Below are 19,456 nucleotides of genomic sequence, written 5' to 3'. Positions count from 1 at the left end.
GGCCACGGCGGTGTGCGTGAGAGCGGACGCGCGCCGCGGCGGCGGCGAGGACGGCGGCGACGGCAGGGGCCGAGGGGGCGGTCGCTACGAGGCGGGTGCGGAGCGGGCGGAAGAGGCGTCTGTGCGGGCGGTGAGGTCGCAGAGGAACATCGTGGGGGTGAGTAGCCGCGGCCTCGCCAGGGAGGTGGGGCCTGGCCGCACCTGCTGCGCGGGCCCGGGGCGCGGGGACGCGCGCCCCTTCACGCTCCTCTTCTGCTTTCTCCCGGGGCGGGGAAGGAGCGGGGACGGGGGCTGTCGAGGGTCAGTTCCTGGGCTCGGTCGCTGTGGGAAGCGGCAGCAGCTGGCCGGCGAAGACTCTCTAGTCCTGGAATGTGTTGTAGGCAGGAGGTGTTTGGGGACCTCGGGGTGGCTCTGCCAGGCTCCCAGGCCGAGGAGTCGGAATCCCGAGAAGCCCGGTTCCTAGAGCAGCCTCGCATCCTGCCTGAGACGAGCTGGTGCGAGACCGAGACGAGGCGGAACCGGGGACGCCGAGGTTGGGGTTCGGAAAGTTTGGCACTGCTGGGGCCCTCAACTCCCCTGCCTTGGCTGGGCTCTGAGGCGGGGCTGGTTGTTATGGAGGGAGTTGTGAATCAGTGCCTGCGTGCGGCGTCAGACACACCCACGACCTGGAGAAGGCGATCTGTCAGTGTACAGAGGGGGCGGCCCACCTGTTGCCTAGTGTTTCCAACTTCGTGTGTGTGCGCACGTGCTTAATGCACGCCCCAAACTTTGTCGGCCCTAAGCATTTTATCGCATTGTTGCTACAGGTTTTGCGGCCAAGGGGCGGCTAGCCATCCTCAGTTCTTCCTCATAGACTCACATCAGCTGTTTTGTTTCTCTAAGCCATGTTGTGCTTCCGTCGTTATTAGGGTCGAGGAAGTGTGGAGGCACCGGTTTTTCTTTTTCTTAAAAGTAGCAGGGGCTTGTTATTTACTAAGCAGAAAATACAGATTTTGTTCAGCGTGTGAGCTGGAAAAATGTCGATGGTCAGACAAGCCTGATTGGGTGCAGCTGATCATCAGCCCAGTGCTTTCTTCTCAGTGCGCTGGACTCCCTAGTGGGTAGATGTGTGGCTGCAGTAGTGACCGTGCTCGGGAGAAAGGAGTATTAGAGGTAGGAAGGAAGTCAGTCTTTTCTGACCGTTGATGAAGGCAGTGCGGTAGAAAGACAGGCTATACCGAAATTTAATCATGATTTGTGCAAGAAAATTGAAGAAAATAACGTAACTTCTCATTCGGATCTAAAATTCTGTGATTCAGTTTCATAACTGAGGATCTGTAAAGTATGTTGTTTGAGGTTCATACGTCTTGGAACCAGTGATAACCTTGCTCTGTAGCACTTAGGGTACTCGGAATTCAGTATCTTTTGCGCTCTAGACTATAATAGCTTTTAGGACAGGAATCATGTTTGTTTTCTTCCGGGCCATATCTCCAGTACCTACAAAAGTGCCTGCCACAGAGTAGGCACGGAATAGATATTTACTATATGTGACACCGTGGATAAGTCATAACACGCAGTTAGCTCCGTCCTTCAAGTAGTTAATACATGTGTCCCCTCTTCCTAGTATTATGCTGCATATGAGAGGAGGACTGTGGGATTACAAATGACATAAAAGACCTGGCTTTTTTCTTTTAAGGGCAAACTCTAGCTAGGAAAATAAAGCATATTATATAAAATAATTATGAAACCAAATGAGGTAGTATGTAAACAGGTGCTATGTGAAGTCCTATACATTAAGTGCCGTAGAAATTTAGAAAAGATAAGACTTGTGGGCTGAATTATTGAACTCTTCAGAAGAGGTAAGATTTCGTCTCATCTTTGAAAGAAGTGTAAAATTTCTGCTAGAGAAGAGATAAGTCATATGTTGAGAAAATAGTGTGAATTTGGTCATTGGGGGATATATTGCGGCAACTTACATGTACCATGAGAGGGGAAAATTGGAGAGATAAGGTTTAGTAGGTTGGGGAGGGAAAGTGTTAAGACTAAGGCAGGCTCATCGCATCCCACTGATAACAAGATGGAGCCTACTTTCCTGGAGGGATGGGAGTTGTGTTACTCAGAGTAGAGTCTTAAACAATCATAAGTGTTATCCTTACTTAAAATGAAAGGATATTATCGTTGAACCAAAGTCAGGTTGTTGTATACCTCTGATTTCAGTACTAATTTGAATAAATGCCTCACTAATGTGCGTGTATCTTATGTATTTAGTCAGCAGCGCATGTCCTCATTTCTAAAATCTACCTATGTGCTTGGGCCGTTCCATTGGAAATTTACTGAAATGATGTACCCAAAGCAATTATCGAGCTACTCTCAGTGACACAGTTTTGCTTGGGATTATCTCTTATAGTGGTCTGAGGTTTGTAATTACTGCTGATCCTGTAAAAAATAAAAATAATGTTAGCTGGGAAAGGAGTCTGTTTGAAAAAGGATACTCAAAAATGTTGACAAAAAGATTTGAGAAAATTAAAGATGCTGCTCTTAAATATTGAACCGTTAGTCTTTATCTTTTGTTGTTATGTGAGCTTCCTTTTGAGTGTTGCATAAACCTGCACTTGAATTGCTAACCTGTGTAATGTTGCAACATCAAATGTTATTTAACAACTCAGCAAATATTTATTGGGTTCTGGCTATGGCTAGGCACTGTGTTGGGTGCCAGCAAGACAAAGAATAAAACACAGTATACCTGAGATACCAAGTGTTCATCAGGGGGGACAAACACTAACCATGATGTACTGTGATAAGAGTTCACCACTTTGGGAATGAATAAAATGCTGAAGGAATAGATCACTTTGGCTGGGGAAATAAATTGATAGAGTCAGGGAAAACTTTAAAGGGAAGACGGTGGAACTTAGCCCTGAAGGTTACGTAGTATTTTGCTACATGGAAAAAGGAAAACAGTCATTCCCGCCAGAGGGGAGAGTATAAGCAAAATTGCCGAAGATTAAAATTGAATGGGAAAACCTTGAGTTTATTGTAGGCTTCTTGTATGGCAGAAGTGATGAGACAGGAAAGGTATGGTTGGAGCCAAATTACAAGGGGGTCTTCCATTCTAAAAAGCCTAGTCTCCCTCCTTCCAACACTACCCCCGTGTTGGTGATAGAGAGCCTTGAAAGGTAGAATAATCAGATCAGAAAGTTAACAGGCAGTTTGTATGCAGAACTGCATTAGAGCCGAGAGGGCAGGAGACCAGTTAGGATGTAGGTGAGAGATGCTGGGACCCTGAAGAGGGACAGTGGGAATGGATGGCTTGTAAAGATATTTGAGATGTTAAAAGTCTCTAAATGTTATGAACAGCTAGAGGTGAGAGAGAGTGAGAAGTCAAAGGTGACATGTCCAGCTCGAGTAACTGGGGATTACGAGGACATTAAATTAGAAAACACAGGAGGAGGAATAGATTTACAGTGGAGGGAAGAAATGATGGCATGTTAATTTTAAGGCCCATGTGTGGAGTTTAGAGAGGCCCATTAGGTAACTAGAAATTCTACTCCAGAGTTTATGAGACAGTTTAGGAATAATTGTAATGTAACTGACAGCCTCCAAGGCTATGGAAGTAGTACCATTCTAGGACTTAGTATAGTAATTAATGCTGTGGACTTTGGAGTCAGGAAAACCTGAAGTCACATCTCTGTTATGCCACTATTGATTGGGATGGGTAACCTCGGGCAAGTAATTTAGCATCTCTGAACCTAAGTTTCTTCTGAAAAGTGGGGTTAATAATATTTTAAAGAATTGTTGTGGAGATTAAGATGGTATGTGCACAGCAGTTAGCACAATGCCTAGCTGACATATGCTTAATAAATGACAGCTGTTGCTATTAGTAGTTACAGTTGCAGAGGTAGCAGAAGAAAAGATATTCCTATGCAGAAAAGTTGAGAGCGAGAACTGGAAAGGGCAAGGAGTGGAATTTTTGGAAATCAACACTTAAATCAAACGTAGATGGTTTCTCAAGCTTGAGCATGCATCAGAAATACCTGGAGGCTTTGGCAAAACACGGATTTCTGAGTCCCACCCCCAAAGTTTCTGATTCCGTAGGTCTGGGTGTGGCTCCTGAATTTGCATTTTGAACAAGTTCTCAGGTGATGCTGATGATGTAATTCCCAGGACCACGCTTTGAGAACCACTGGTTTTAGAGGGTTAGTGAAAGAGGAACCAGCATAGAGGCTAACAACGAGATTGAGTTTGTTGGAGAACCCAGAGAGACTTTAGAGAAGGATAAGGAAATAACAGCCTGCAGACTCTCTAGATCCACCAGTCTGCTTTCCAGTTCGATGAACCTCATCTCCTTCTTATTTCTGTTTTCTCCAGAATTTGGTATAATGCTTGGCACATAGCATTGTTTGAATGAGCCTTTGAAGCTGTTTACTACTGTTCTTGTGCATGATTGCACATACTCAAACACAGATTTCATTCATCCTCATATCTCTGTTGGGTCTCAGACAAGGTACTGTTTCTAATTTTACAGACACACACACACACACACACAAACAAACACAATAACTACAGAAAATTTCTTTCAAATACCTGATGCATAGCTAGATGCTTTGACTTTGTATTAGATTCCCCCCATCCCCGCCCACTTTTTTTAAATGTCAGAAAGTCCAATTTGCAAAATAATTGTCAGTAACAAGTGTCAAGATTACAATCTGTATCTTGTATTAGGCACTTTGCAGGTTTATAGGGTAAGCAAATAATATACTCACTGTACCTCGGATGTTTACAATAGGATGGGCAAAACTTAAAGGAAAGAAACAGGGTGAGATATAATCACAGAAATGTGGAAGGAGAGGAACCAGAATATAAGGACTTATTTCTTGTACGCCGATATACTTTGGATCTTACATGTCTCATATACTCATATAGCACAAAAGTTAGTCCTACTCTATGATTGGAAGTTATAAGAGAGTTCTGCTGTATAAGGAAATCAAACAGTTGTGCAAAGATATAAACACATTGAAAAGAGATTTCAGGAGTTAAATTGTAGCTAGTTCAGTTAGCTAGTCACCACACTTCCTGGGTTCTTGTTCTCTTTCATTTATTCTTTCTGCTAACATTCATTAAGTATTTACTGTGTGCCAGAAACTGTGCAGAGTGCTGCACATAGAGAGATGCTCATTGCTCTGGGTATCCAACACTGGCTTTAGTTAGGGGGTATGATACTGTGTGAATGAGTGTGCATACACTTTGTCAGGGGAAGATTTGATGCCTAAATTTTATAATCTTGAGAATATATTGATATGAGTAGACATCAAGGACTTGAAGTTAAGTTCATTCAGCCGTATGTATGTATGCAAGGGGCCATGAGAAACTATAGAGATATATGGAAATTTTTTAAAGCAATCAAAGAATATATAATTTGGTAGAGCAGAAAAACATATTTACAATACTACATAGAATATGGTAAGTGCTATATAAGTATTGATCACAGACTAGGTTCTCCAATACTTGTTGAGCACCTGAGTGTTCAGTTTTGATTTCAACTCATAAGCTATTATAATGTTTCAGAAATTATAACATGTCATAAATCCACATTAATCTCCTGGGCTGCCTTTTGGATCTTTATATGATGCAAAAAATATTCTGGCATTTTGTGTCCTTGTTTTCTTGGTTTGGGAAATATAGTATATAAGTAACAAGATCATTAACTACTAGCTACTGTTCATCAAGTGGCTGTATTATGCTAGGCCTTTTCTCTAGGTCATTGAATTCTTACAATAACAACCTTGTAAACTGGATATTATCCTCGTTTTACTAATAAGGCAACCAAGTTTCAGAATGGGGAACAGTTTGCCTGTGTTCGTGGCCAGCGAGGTGGGAGAGGGCTTCAGCCCCACGCTTGGTCTCCAGAGCCAGTGCTCTTCACGCATGTCAGCATGGGGCCCTAGCATGCAAACCTCCAGGTGAAGAAATCCAATCTTGTTTCTGCTGATTCAGGCAAAGTTGTTTGAGAAGTTAGAATTTTAATAACTGCCTGAATGATTGAAAACAGTTTGATAATATTGTTAGGAATGGAGGGGGAAAGGAGGTAGACAATTAAAGGTCCTGAAGCTGATTTTCCAGTGAAGACATGCTATATTTGACTGAAAACTTTTTAGTCAACTGACCGGTTATTCTACATAAACATTCAGATTTTCCATTCTCTATGTATAGGTGCAGTCTTCTGGAGGAAGAATTGTACTTTTCCATGCTAATGACATTTAAAGTAAATTCACAACTACTTTTTTGACACTTAGGGAAAAATATCTTGCTGCTCACCTCAAACAATGTATACTTGAGATTTCTCAGCTAATCTTCTTTCTCTCCACACCACTTATTCCTTTCACCCACCCAAGTGTTTATTTTTAAATCTATTTACAAGCTAAATACTTGTCTGTATATCCTACTTCTGGTTTAATGTTCTTATTCTGATTAGATTTATCCCTTTTGGGTCCTATTTTGTACATTCCTGGAAATATCGATTATAATTATCTTTGTAAAGCATAGGTGATTTCCACTAATTTCATAATAAATTTTTAAATAAAATTATAGTGATATAAATGGATAAATATTAAACCCTGTATTTGTTATCTATTGCTGTTTAACAAATTACCTCTAAATTTTGCTGCTTAAAACAACAGACATTTCTTATCCAACAGTATCTTTGGGTCAGGAATTCAGTTGAAGCTTAGCTGGGTGGACTCTGACTCGGTTGCAGTCGAGCTGTGACCAGCCTTGCAGCAGTCATCTGAAGGCTTGACTGGGGCTGGAGGATCTTTCTCCAAGATGGCTGTAGCCTTAGGTCTTTCTAGGGCTGCTTGAGTATCCTCACAACATGTCAGCTGGCTTTACCCAGAGCAAGTGATACAAGAGAAGAGCAAGGAGGGAACCACCCGCCTTGTATATCCTATCTTGATGACACACACTGCCACTTCTGCTATATTCTGTTTGTTAAAAATGAGTCACTAAGTCCAGCCCACACTCAAGGGAAGCCAGTTAGGCTCCACCTTTTGGGGAGGGATGTCAAAGGATTTGTAGACATATTTTAAAACACCCATAAGTACTTTGTCATATGAAGCCATTTCCTCAGCTGAAATTGATTGTCTCTGTTGTAGCACATGCTGTAACCTTTCTGACTTGTGTATTCACAGTATTTTCTGGAATGCTTTGGAGAAAAGGTAGTGTTTTTTTTTAAAATCTAAAGCAAGTTTTTACTTTTTAATTTTTTTTCTGGCCATGCCACGCGGCTTGCGGGATCTTAGTTCCCCAACCAGGGATTGAACCCAGGCCATTGACGGTGAAAGCACAGAGTCCTAACCACTGGACTGCCAGGGAATTTCCACAAGTTTTTATAAATTAAGATTTCTTGGGGACTTCCCTGGTGGTCCAGTGGTAAAGAATTCGCCTTCCAATGTGGGGGACATGTGTTCCATCCCTGGTCGGGGAACTAAGATCCCACATGCCGAGGGGCAACTAAGCCCGTGCACCACAACTACTGAGCTTGTGTGCCTCAACGAGAGATCCCACGTGCCGCAAAACTACAGAACCTGCACGCCACAAATGGAGAGAAGCTCGCATACTGCAATGAAAGATCCTGCATGGGGGCTTCCCTGGTGGCACAGTGCTTGAGAATCCGCCTGCCGATGCAGGGGACACGGGTTTGTGCCCCGGTCCAGGAAGATCCCACATGCCGCGGAGTGGCCGAGCCTGCGCGTCTGGAGCCTGTGCTCCGCAACGGGAGAGGCCACAACAGTGAGGGGCCCATGTACCACAAAAAAAAAAAAGAAAAGAAAAGAAAAGAAAAGAAAAAAGATCCTGCATGCTTCAGTGAAGATCTCGCGTGCCCCAACTAAGACCCGATGTAGCCAAAAAAATAAAGAAAATAAATAAAATAAATATTAAAAAAAAAGTTTGTTGCTGATTTTTTAAAAGTTTTGCATCTGTCTCATTAGCTTTATTTTCAATACATCTGGAATCTTTTCATTTTTATCCTATTTTATGCATTTATTCTTATATAATTTCATTTACACTTATTTAGTAGTTTTCATAATTAATCTTAAATAGAACCAAACATTTCTAGATAAATTAATTTACCTTCCAAACTTTCAGAAGAGTACTTCCCTAACCAGTGTCTGAAGGCACACATTGTAGTTTCCATAGAACACAGACTTTGGGTTACATGATGAGCAATAAATGAGTCTATTAACTTGTATTAAAGTCCTTTGGGTACTTTAGAAACTTCGTGAATAGGTCCTAAAGTAGGCCCATTAAATTCCAAATCTCATTCTTTAGAAGGTGTATGTATATAGAATATAATGGATTTAGTCAGGAAACCTTTTCAAAATGTGCCACAGTTTGGTTTATATTTTGGGACTATTTCTTTCTTTTTTTTTTTTTTTAAGTGTCAATCTTTACCAATTTATTTTATACAAAACAGTAGCAATGTAGAATATGGGAATTATCTTCCGCTGCCACACACGCAAGTTGTGAACATTCCAAGCCAATGTATACAGTTTGGAGGGGAAGGCTAAACAATAGCATCAACCATGCTACTGAACATAGGAATTTTTTATCTAAAAAGACTAAAAATTAGATAGCAATGTCTTCTTAATATTGCTCTCATCATTGAAGACGGAAGAAACATAAAAAGTGACTGTTTTTAAGATTAAAAGGGACTTTATTTCTTTAGATGGTAACCAAATCTTGACTTCATCACCCCTACCTTCTACAAGTATCAATTACCTGCTTGCTTTTTCTTCTAATTTTAACCTAATTTTAGATAGACAGAAAATGATTCTCATATGACCTTCACCACCTTCCCCCAAATGTTAACGTTCCTGTATATCTTTTCAGAAATATTTGATGTATATGGCATATTTTTATATTTATTCTTAAACATAAATGTCACCTACCATATTACTGTACTGCATCTTGCTTATTTTTCATTATATCCTGGAGGCTATTCCATGTCAGTACATGAAAAGGCTGCCTCATTCTCTATAGCCAGCTGCATAATATTCCATTGTATGGATGTTGTCAGGAAAAATTGTGAGAGACTATGAAATGGACATAAAAGATTACCGACTGTCCTATCTAGTGCACTCTTCCGGGTTATCTGAGCCTGTCATTGTCTTTGCGCTATTTCAGAACTCTGTAAATCGTAGGAAACTGAGAGTAATGCAGATGATTCTTGTCCATAGAAATGCAAGTGGATGTTGTTGAGTGGAATGCAACTGAACGTTGTCCTGGGGATATCGAGCAGTTTTGCAGCATTTATTTGTAAAGCAATTTCAGCATTCCAGATAGCCTATATATACGTATGTGTGTCCTTTGACTTCTCTTTGGGACTGATTTTATTTTCTTCCTGGCTGCTTCATTAATTAATGAGTTAAATAAAATCTTTGACATGTTTTATGTTTGCATGATTTTACTTTTTAAAAAAAATGCCCTTTTAACAGATGTACTATAACAAGTCCTTTTTTGATGGACATTTTATTTGCTCATGCTTGTTTTCAATAGTTTTAATCTCTAGAAAAGTCTGTGCTAGCCTGAAGCAGTACTTTGTGATTACTTGCCAATGAGATTAATGGATGAAACAGTTTTGATAATTTTTCCATCAAACATTATGACCTGGTCCTTGTCCTCAAGGAGTTTATGGCCTAGTGGAGAAGGAGTAGAAATGATATCAGATGAAGAGTAGCAGGGTATTGGGTAATTTCCTAAAGGAGACCTAAGTTTAAGTTCCCCTAAGGGAACTTGCATTGGCTTGCTTTCCTCACTGCATGTGATTTTCTCATAGGGCCCTCATCTGTGCTAGCTGGAGCAGAACTAGACAGCCCTCTCCTTGGGAAGCTGGGTGCCAGTGTTCCTGTTTTTAATGCTGGCTGTGGAATTAGTTAAGTTGGGGAGTCAAATGGAAACCCATGGCTCCAGTTACCAGCAGAATGGGTTATTTGTTCTTACAGACAGTGGCATTAGCAAGAGACTATAGTGGAGTCATATAGTTGGGGGTCAGAGTGGGGTTAGTGGTTATATTCTAAAGTCAAAACAGAATGCAAAAATCAAGTAATGTCATGGGCTTCCCTGGTGGCGCAGTGGTTGAGAGTCTGCCTGCCGATGCAGGGGACACGGGTTCGTGCCCCGGTCCGGGAAGATCCCACGTGCCGCAGCGCGGCTGGGCCCGTGAGCCATGGCCGTTGAGCCTGCGCGTCCGGAGCCTGTGCTCCGTAACGGGAGAGGCCACAACAGTGAGAGGCCCGCGTACCACACACACACACACACACACACACACACACACACACACACACACAAATCAAGTAATATCAAAATATTCTTTAGGAGATCCTTTACTGCCTACAAAGTGCCATGTCATGGTTTTCTTAATACATGCACACCCCAACATAAGCTAATTTGGATTAGGAGAATTTAATTTTACTAGAAGTTTTATTTGACACCCCTAATTTGGCTTAACACCTCACTTCATGAGTGCCACCATTACTAAGCATTTCCTGGCCTGCCTCAGTAGCCTCTACTATGAAGCTATGTCTGCAGTTATGTAATCGGTGGTTTGGTAAAGTTCTTTCAGATACTTATTTTGCTTTTGTGTAGTAGTAATAATCTTGTGTGCATTTGCATTGTTTTCATTGATTTCTTTGCTCTCTCTATGTTCTGTCATACCTCCATTAAAGTTTTAATCATCTAAACCTTAACAAATTTACACTTTGTTAACTACTGAAGTATGTACTATTTATTTCAGTGATTAAACTCTTTTGACATGTGGAAATCACCTGTTGAGAGTTTTTAAAGGAAGGGTTAATGGTTAATTCTCCTAAGGCAGGGTAACTATTCTACCACCTCACTACCTCTCTGTTATCAGTGCTTCTCTAGCGCCTTCAATTAATTCTTTGCTGCCTCCATTTATCTGTCAGTGGTTGAGCAATGTATGAAATCACTCGTACGTTCTGTTTCAGGCTTGATTATAGCAAGGAGCATATAGTCATTGAGTGGAGTGATGGCGAGCTCTCAACAATTTCTAACTCCTTCTATATACATAGTTGAATTCATAAGTTAAATTTGAATATGTTGTGACTCCTTTGTGGTAAGAATTGACCTAATTCAGGTGAAGCTGGGGAGGAGATTTCCAGGGAGCTTCCTTTCATCTATCTATCTAATACTTCTGAGGAGACACCTTAATAAGCACTGATGTTCAAAGAAGGCTTCCTGGTGAGGGTGACACCTCATTAGGCCTAAAGAAAGAGAGCTTACTTATGCAAGGAAAATGTATTTCGGGCAGAGAGATGGCTAAGTGTGTCACAGTAAGTGGTTACGAAGTTCGATGTTGCTGAAGCACAAAGTGAGAGGCAGGGCGTCCTTAGGGAGGAGGCTAGAGTGTAAGCACGGGTCAATTCAAGAAGGGCTGTGTGTGTTCCACGAACTTGTATACCAGCCCAAAGACCATAATACAATCAGTGTGATTTTATTAATAATGTGATCACTAATAACTACCATTTGTTAAGCGCTTACTATATGCCAGGAACTGTATTAAGTGCTTTATAGTTATTATCTCATTTAATACTCTGGGATATTCACAAGTAAAAATATGGAGGCGCAGAGAAGTTAAGTAACTTGTTCAAGGCCATGTCTAATGAGTGCAGAGAGTGGATTCCAAATTGCAGAGATCTGACTCCAGAGCCTTTTAATTGGGAGTATTATTTTAAAAGTGTTAAGCAGGGGAGTAGTGTGATTATATATTTATTAGATTGATTATTCTGTAAGCTGAGTGGAGATGGAATTGAGGGGGACAGAAGCTGTTGAAGTATTTCAGGTAAGAGATGATTGAAACCTGAACAAGAAGAGGAGTTACTAGATAGGCATAGGAGGGATGAATTAGAGGAATATTTGGAGGTAAAATTAGGAGATCTAACCAATTGATTAGATATGGTGGAATCAGGGAGAGGAAGGAGTCAAGGAAGTCTTACAGGTTTTTAGCATGGATTGCTGTGTGATGACACCACATATTAAGATAAAGGACAGTGGAGGAGGATATGCATTAAGAGATTAGTTCGGTGTTGAGTATGTTGATTTGAGTTGCCAGTAGGGACATGCAGTAGAATCATATTGCAGGCATATGAATCTGCTCAAATGAATCTGAGAGTCACAGGAGTGGCCTGGGCTAGAGATAGAGATTCGGAAGTTAGTAGGAGGTAGCTGAAACTGGGAGGATAGATAAATAAACTCACCAGGAAGTCACAGCCCTGGGAAACACAACTCGTAAAGAGACATTAGTGAAAGAATAGACACATGGAGGTAAAAGGAGAACCAGGAGAGTACACTGTCACAGAGACTAAGGGAGTAGTGTTTCAAGAAGGGTGTGTCCATATTTCAGAGAGATCCAGGAAGGTAAGGATGGAAAAGCGAATCTTGGATATTCCAATCAAGAGGTTATTGATGACCTTGGTAAGAGTGGTTTCAGTGGAGTGGTGGGCTGATAGTGAGACTTAAGTGGATTCAGGAGTGAATTGGAGGTTAGAAAGAGGAGGCCAGGGGTATAGATAATCTTATGAAAAATTTGAATAAGTACTAGAGAGGTAATAGAAAGTATGTGTGAAGCACAGCGTTGAAAAACTGGCCCTAAACTCTGCATACTGTCAACCTTGGCAAAGCTGATGTGGGCTCAGTCCAACAAATTGAAAGTCTTTGAACCCTTTGGGGGGTGTAGACTTAACTCCTGAGAGTCAGAGTCAGCTGCTTCCTCTGTAGCCTCCCAGTGAGTCCTTCAGTTTGCTCTAATTTGTATGTCAATGCAATATACCTCAGGAAATTATCACCAGTGCACATCATCCTGAATGATATTTTGGTTAAAAAAAAAAGTGATGGGAGAGGTTGGTGGAGGAAACCCTGGGGAGGAAAATGATAGTTATGGAGTAGCTGTTAAGTGTCAAGCATGTACTGTTATTTCATTGCATTTTCATAACCACCCTACCAGGGGTGTGGCTATCCCCATTTTCTGAATGAGGAGATTGAGAACCCGTAGCCTTATCTCCCCTTATCCTAGGTTCTGCCACCGATGTCTGTAAGCTTGGACAAGTTTCTCAGTTTCCTCGTTTGTAAAAAACCGTGGTTATTATCCTTAAGTCCTTCCCGGCTCTAGGGTTCTAGGAATCTGTAAATAGTTACCAATAGTGTTGCTGTTTGGGCATGAAAAAAGGCTGTTAGGGGAATTTCCCTTTCTCAGTGAATTAGTAACTTAACAGTAACACTGTCAGGTTGTCCACACTAAATAATTTATTTTCCCGTCACACAGTGAGTACCCATTACGTACGTGGCCTTAGAAGGCTACTGTAAAATAAATCAAGTAAATGGGCTCGGTGACATGCTCTCCATCAGTTGTTACTAGCCCCGGGCACATGGGCACATAGCTACCTGCAAGACTGTGTGATGATTTTAAAGTGTGTTATAGGTTAAGTGCTAAGTATTTTTATTAATTTAGGAGGTACTCTGGCATGTGGCCTTTAAAAATTACATTATTATCTTATCATAAATCTTGATTAAGGCAACAAAACATATTTACTGTGGCCAGCTTCACAGCTGGGGTGAAATAGTTTATAGTGTGTATAATGAGCCGCTAGATGATGGTGATTATCTGTTCACATCTGAAAAACGAGAGTTGGGAAATTAATTAGAAGCTTTAAAAGTCTATTTAATTGTGAAAATTAATTTCAAGTAACAGTATCACATGCCCAGTGAGCACTAAATAATTGAGGAGGAGGAGGGAAAAAAGGAAATTATGAGGCTTTCAAACCTTCTTAAGTCCATTTTGGAAAATGGTTAGAACAAAAATGTAATGCTAGTGTGATTTTCAGAGACATCCTTTACAACATGATGTATAAAGAAACAAGATTAGCAAGTAATAAGCATTTTTAAATTAAACATTCTCCCAATTTCAAGCCAGTGTGTTCTAGGTACACTGATCCTGGCAAGCAGAGGTTATGGTTATGGACTCTCTCCTCAGAGGGCATTATGAAAATTTATAGGAGCAATTTTATTTTCTAATTTGGTTGAGATGCATATTATTTTATTATAAATTATTTTAAAATTTCTCCCTTATAGCTAATGAATTTTTATAAGTGATTAGTAGGTTCTAAATCTATGAATTTTATTAAAGAACAGTAGGTAGCATAACAATTTTTGTTATAAAAAGTGAGCATTGGGACTGATAGGGTTGATGGCCACTGCATTAGTCTTCTGTTGATGTGCCACAAACTTACAGCTTAAAACAACAGCCCTTCGTGATCATTTCTGTAGGTCAGAAGTCCAGCATGATATAGCGGTATTCTTTGCTCTGGGTCTTACTAGGCTGAAGTCAAGGGGTTTGCAGGGGCTGTGATCTCATCTGAGGCTTGGGGTCCTCTACCAAGCTCATTAGTTGTCGGTAGAATTCGATTCCTTGTGATCATGTAACTGAGGTCCTCATTTTCTTGCTGGCTGTCAGCTGGGGGTCCCTCTCAGCTCCTAGAGGCCACCCTGAGGTTCTAACTACATGGCCCTACTCACAACCTGGCATCTTACTTCTTCAAAGGCATCAGGAGAATCTCTCCAGTTGACTATAACAGTGTCTCATATAAGGTAGCCTAATCACATGATTGACTATCCCATATTCACAGGTGCCACCTGTACTCAAGAGGAGGGGATTATACAGGGCACGTACACAGGGGAGAGGGAGGAGAATGGGGGGTGGGGCCGTCCTAGAATTCCGCCTACCACAACCACTAGTATCACATCTTCATACCTGTATCTCTTGTATATGTCAGTGGAGTTCAGTTATTTGAAACAGGACCACACTAGCTACTTTAAGCATTCATACAGATATTGAGTACCTACTGTGTGCCAGGTACTTTTCTAGGCACTGAGATGAACTGCCCATGGAGCTTATCTTCTAATGATAAATACCTAATGATGAAGATAATAAAATGGAGTAGCAGGTGAGAAGTGTGTGTGTGGGGTATTCTTTTAGGTAGGGTGGTGAGGGAGCAGAGAACTGAATGATGAGTAGCCAGTAGTGGGGACTCTGAGAACGAGATATTCCGAAAGGCAGAGGGAAGGCAATTATAAGGACCCGAGTTCAGGGGTAAGCTCGTCTGTGTTTAAGGAACAGCAAGGCCAGCGTGGCTGGAGCAGAATGTGAAGAGAGGAGTAGGGTATGAGATCGGGGAGGTGATTGGGTGACAGCTCATACAGAGCCCTGTAGGCCTTGGAAAGGGTATGATTTTTTTTATATTACATATTTTTATATAATTTTTTAATTAAAGTATAGTTGATTTACAGTGTTGTGCCAATCTCTGCTATACAGCAAAGGGACTCAGTTATGTACATATAGACATTCTTTTTTTTATATTCTTTTCCATTATGGTTTATCACAGGATATTGAATATAGTCCCTTGTGCTACACAGTAGGACCTTTTTGTTTATCCATGCTATATATAATAGTTTACATCTGCTCATCCCAAACTCCCAGTCCTTCCCTCCTCCAACCCCCTCCCCCTTGGCAACCACAAGTCTGTTCTCTATGTCTGTGAGTCTGTTTCTGTTTCATAGATAGGTTCATTTGTGTCATATTTTAGATTCCACATATAAGTGATATCGTATGGTATTTGTCTTTCTCTTTCTGACTTACTTCACTTAGTATCATAATATCTAGTTGCATCCCTGTTGCTGCAAATGGCATTATTTTGTTCTTTTTTATGGCTGAGTAGTATTCCATTGTATATATGTACCAAATCTTTATTCATCTGTCAGTGGACATTTAGGTTGTTTCCATGTGTTGGCTATTGTGAATAGTGCTGCTATGAATATAGAGGTGCATGTATTCTTTTGAATTATAGTTTTGTCCAGGTATATGCCCAGGAGTTGCTAGATCATATGGTAATTTCTTTTTCTTTTTTTTTTTTTGGCTGCACCCTGTGGCATGTGGGATCTTTGTTCCCCGACCAGGGATCGAACCTGTGCACCCTGCAGTGGAAGTGCAGTCTTAACCACTGGACTGCCAGGGAAGTCCCTTTTTTTTTCAAATGGTAATTCTATTTTTAGTTTTCTGAGGAACCTCTACACTGTTCTCCATAGAGACTGCACCAACTTACATTCCCACCAACAGTATAGGAGGGTTTGGAAAGGGTATGATTTTTTTTTTTTTTTTTTTTTTTTTTGCGTTACGCGGGCCTCTCACTGTTGTGGCCTCTCCCGTTGCGGAGGACAGGCTCCGGACGCGCAGGCTCAGCGGCCATGGCTCACGGGCCCAGCCGCTCCGCGGCACGCGGGATCTTCCCAGACCGGGGCACGAACCCGTGTCCCCTGCATCGGCAGGCGGACTCCCAACCACTGCGCCACCAGGGAAGCCCGGAAAGGGTATGATTTTTATTCAAAGATAGGAAGGCATTAAAGGGTTTTAAGCAATGGAGTGACTGATCTGGTTTACATTTTCAAAATATTTGTATTGAGAAAGGGCCTCTGGGGGTGGGGGAGATGTATAAATACAAATAGATAAATTATGTGAAGGAAATGAATACAGTCATATGAGTGCAGATGATAAGGTATCCTGGCGAGCCTGAGGTCAAGGAAGGCTGCCTGAGGAAATGGTACCTGAATTGCGCCTGGAGGATGGGAGGTGAAAAGAGGAAGGGGTCCCAGCAAGGGAACAAATTATGTCAAAACCCTGTGGCATGAGAGAGCTTGTCATGTGCCAGGGAACATTAGGGGAAATGGAGTCAGATAGGAGCCAGATTCCAGAAGCCTCAAAGGCCTAGTTAAATGTTTTTCCTGTTCTCTTACGTTAAGAGGCTTGGCAAGCCACTGAAGATATTTAAGTGGGGGTGAGGGTCATGGAGGGGTTGAGGGAAAGAGTTCATAATCAGTCTTATAATGTGACATTCAGTCTGGATGCTGTGTGGAGGACAGCTTGGGGTGACAAAAGGGAGATGGGTTAGGAGCTAAGCGATGGTCCAAGTGAGAGACAAGGGTGGTGAGGACTAGAATGGTAGCATAGAAGTTGCCAAGAAGTAAATTGATTTGAGAGCTCATTTAGGACGTAACATTAAAAGACTTGCTGATGAATTAGGTATGGGTGTAAGGTTGAAGCAGGTGTCATTCTGGTTTCCATAATTGGATTCACTGAGCTGAGGAACATTGTAGGAGGGCAGGCTTTTTAGTGGCAGAGAGGACGTAGAGAGTACGAAGTGAGTTTTGAAGTACCTTTGAAGTAACCAAGTAGAGATATAAAGTAGGCAGTGGGATATAGAGGTCTGGAATTCAGAGAAGAGAGCCGTTAATATCTATATGGCCTTTTGGGGTTAATTTTGAGGGCTTAAATATGCTAGAAACTGTATTAGGTTCTGGGAGTGTAAAGATGATTAAGACATTCATTCAGTACTTGTTGAATGAATTTATGTTATTGCTTTCTGGAAGTTTGCTTACCAACAATCAATAACAAAATCACAGGGCATTGTTGATGGGGGCAGCGATAGAGGGAAACAGAAGCTGATTCCAAATCGTATAAAAGGGGCACCTGACGTAGATTGGCAATGTCTGTGAAGGCTCTTGCTGAAGGGTGTGAGGTCTGTTCCGAGCCTTGAAAGAGCAGGCAAATTTAGCCAGACGAGGGGAATATAAGAAGTTCCAGTAGTAAAAGCTTGTTCATACTAGAGAAGACGATGAAATCTCAGAAGAGTCAACAATTCCAAATCCCTGGCTTTCTCTACGGGCTGGACAAGTGGTGGTAAGGCAGCATCTGTGCTTAAATTGGGTGTTTTTATGGTGATGGTGGTGGACCTCTGATGTAGCCATTCTTGCTCTGCAGCCCTTTTGGAAAGAGAGGAGAAGAGTATTCATAGCTGGCAGGGACTTCAGAGAACTTTAGCCCTTTCTTCTCATTTACAATTGAGGTTACCAGTAGCCAAAGAGGATACCTTGCTGATACCTTGTCAGCAAGTCTGTCTCCGGGCGTCCAAGGTAAGGTTCTTCACACTGCTACAGGAGGCCCAGTGCCCTTTAACTATGTATTTCCACATTCTCTGACATATTTATATGGAAAGAGAGTGTACTGGAAATACTCAGATGCTGCCATTGAGTATTGCAGGTCTCCACGTGGGCTGTGTCTTTGGAAGAGAAACTGAGAATTCTCTCTAGACTGTGTTTGTACCCTCTTTCTTTTTTTCTACCCACTGTATCTTTGTCCTTTTCTTCATCATGTACTAGCAACGAATAATAACAACAGTATAGTTGTGCAGTGATAGTAGTGGTTAATATTTATTGAATATTATGTGCTGGGCACCATAGTAATTGTTTTACCTCATTTAATTCTACCAACAGTCCTCCGAGGTAGCATTTTAGTACTACCAGAAGAGAACATGGAGGCTTAGAAAAAAGGTTAATGTGTCAAGGATTACACAGTAATAAATGGTGGTGCCAAGATTTGAACTCACGCAGTGTGACTTTGGATACTCTTTACTGCCTTTCCTAAGACAATTTATAAGCAGTGCTGTCCGATAGAAATATAATGTGAGCTACAAATGCAAGCCATGTTTGTAATTCAAAATTTTCTGGTAGCCATGATGAAGGAAAGAAAAACAGGTAAAATTAATTTAGAAATATTTTTATTAAGCCCAATATATCTAAAATGTTGTCATTTAAACATCTCAGTGTGAACAAATAAATGAGATATTTTCATAAGTCTTTGAAATACAATGTGGATTTTATAGCATGTCTCAATTTGGACTAGCCTCATTTTCAAGGGCTCAATAGCCACATATGATGACTGGCTACCGTTTTGGCCCATGCAACTCCAAAGGGGCAGGAGAGTGAACGAAAATTCTGACTGTTCTGCTTAGTGGAGCCAGAGAGAGAAAAAACCTGCTGAAAATCCACAGATGAGGCAAACTTAAGAAGGCAGAGTGGTAATTCCTGGGTCTGATCCAGTGAGCAGGGGCTAGGGGAGTTTTCTCTCCCATTGCTCTGAAGCTAAGTGAGGTATCTTTTTTTTCTTCCCACATCGAGACTCAGCATTTTTCTGTAGTGTTACTCATCATGGTTAGTTTTCATAGTAGTCCAGTCCTTAAGCGCTTTTGGAAATAAAGAGGCATTTGTGGCTGGCCACCAGATATTGCAACATTCTTTCTGTGGGAAAGAGGTAAGAATTCTAAGGCTTATACATTACTTGCTTTTGGAATGTCATCTTTTGTTCGTTGGGGAGGGGGTGAGATTGGAAACTGTAGTGATCATTTGCTGTGTGATCTCTAAGTTACAGCTGTTACAGCACAAGGAGAAGAGTAATTAACTTTTTAAGTTTATATTTATGGGTAATGCTCATCACCTGTTACTTTCTTTGCCCTGTAGCTAGGCTCATAGTAAGGCTTCATTCACCCAATTGTTTGTTCAGTTGAATATTAGCTGAGAA

The 19,456-nt window shown here is 41.3% G+C and overlaps 1 protein-coding gene across 2 annotated transcripts in view; it reads left to right on the top strand.

Moving 5' to 3' along the window:
• Positions 1-32: 32 nt before the first annotated feature.
• BTBD9 (BTB domain containing 9) overlaps positions 33-19,456 on the top strand; it is a 416,431-nt gene continuing 397,007 nt past the window's right edge. Inside the window, exon 1 of one of the 2 annotated variants that reach the window (XM_032647939.1) lies at positions 33-157. The gene's annotated coding sequence lies outside the window, so the exon portion shown is untranslated. Of the gene's footprint in view, positions 158-404; positions 533-19,456 lie in introns of those variants that run through there. The other variant, XM_032647940.1, reaches the window with a different exon arrangement.

The sequence above is a fragment of the Phocoena sinus genome, chromosome 11, assembly GCF_008692025.1.
Source record: "Phocoena sinus isolate mPhoSin1 chromosome 11, mPhoSin1.pri, whole genome shotgun sequence".
NCBI lineage: Eukaryota > Metazoa > Chordata > Mammalia > Artiodactyla > Phocoenidae > Phocoena > Phocoena sinus.
This window is presented reverse-complemented; position numbering and strand designations above follow the sequence as displayed.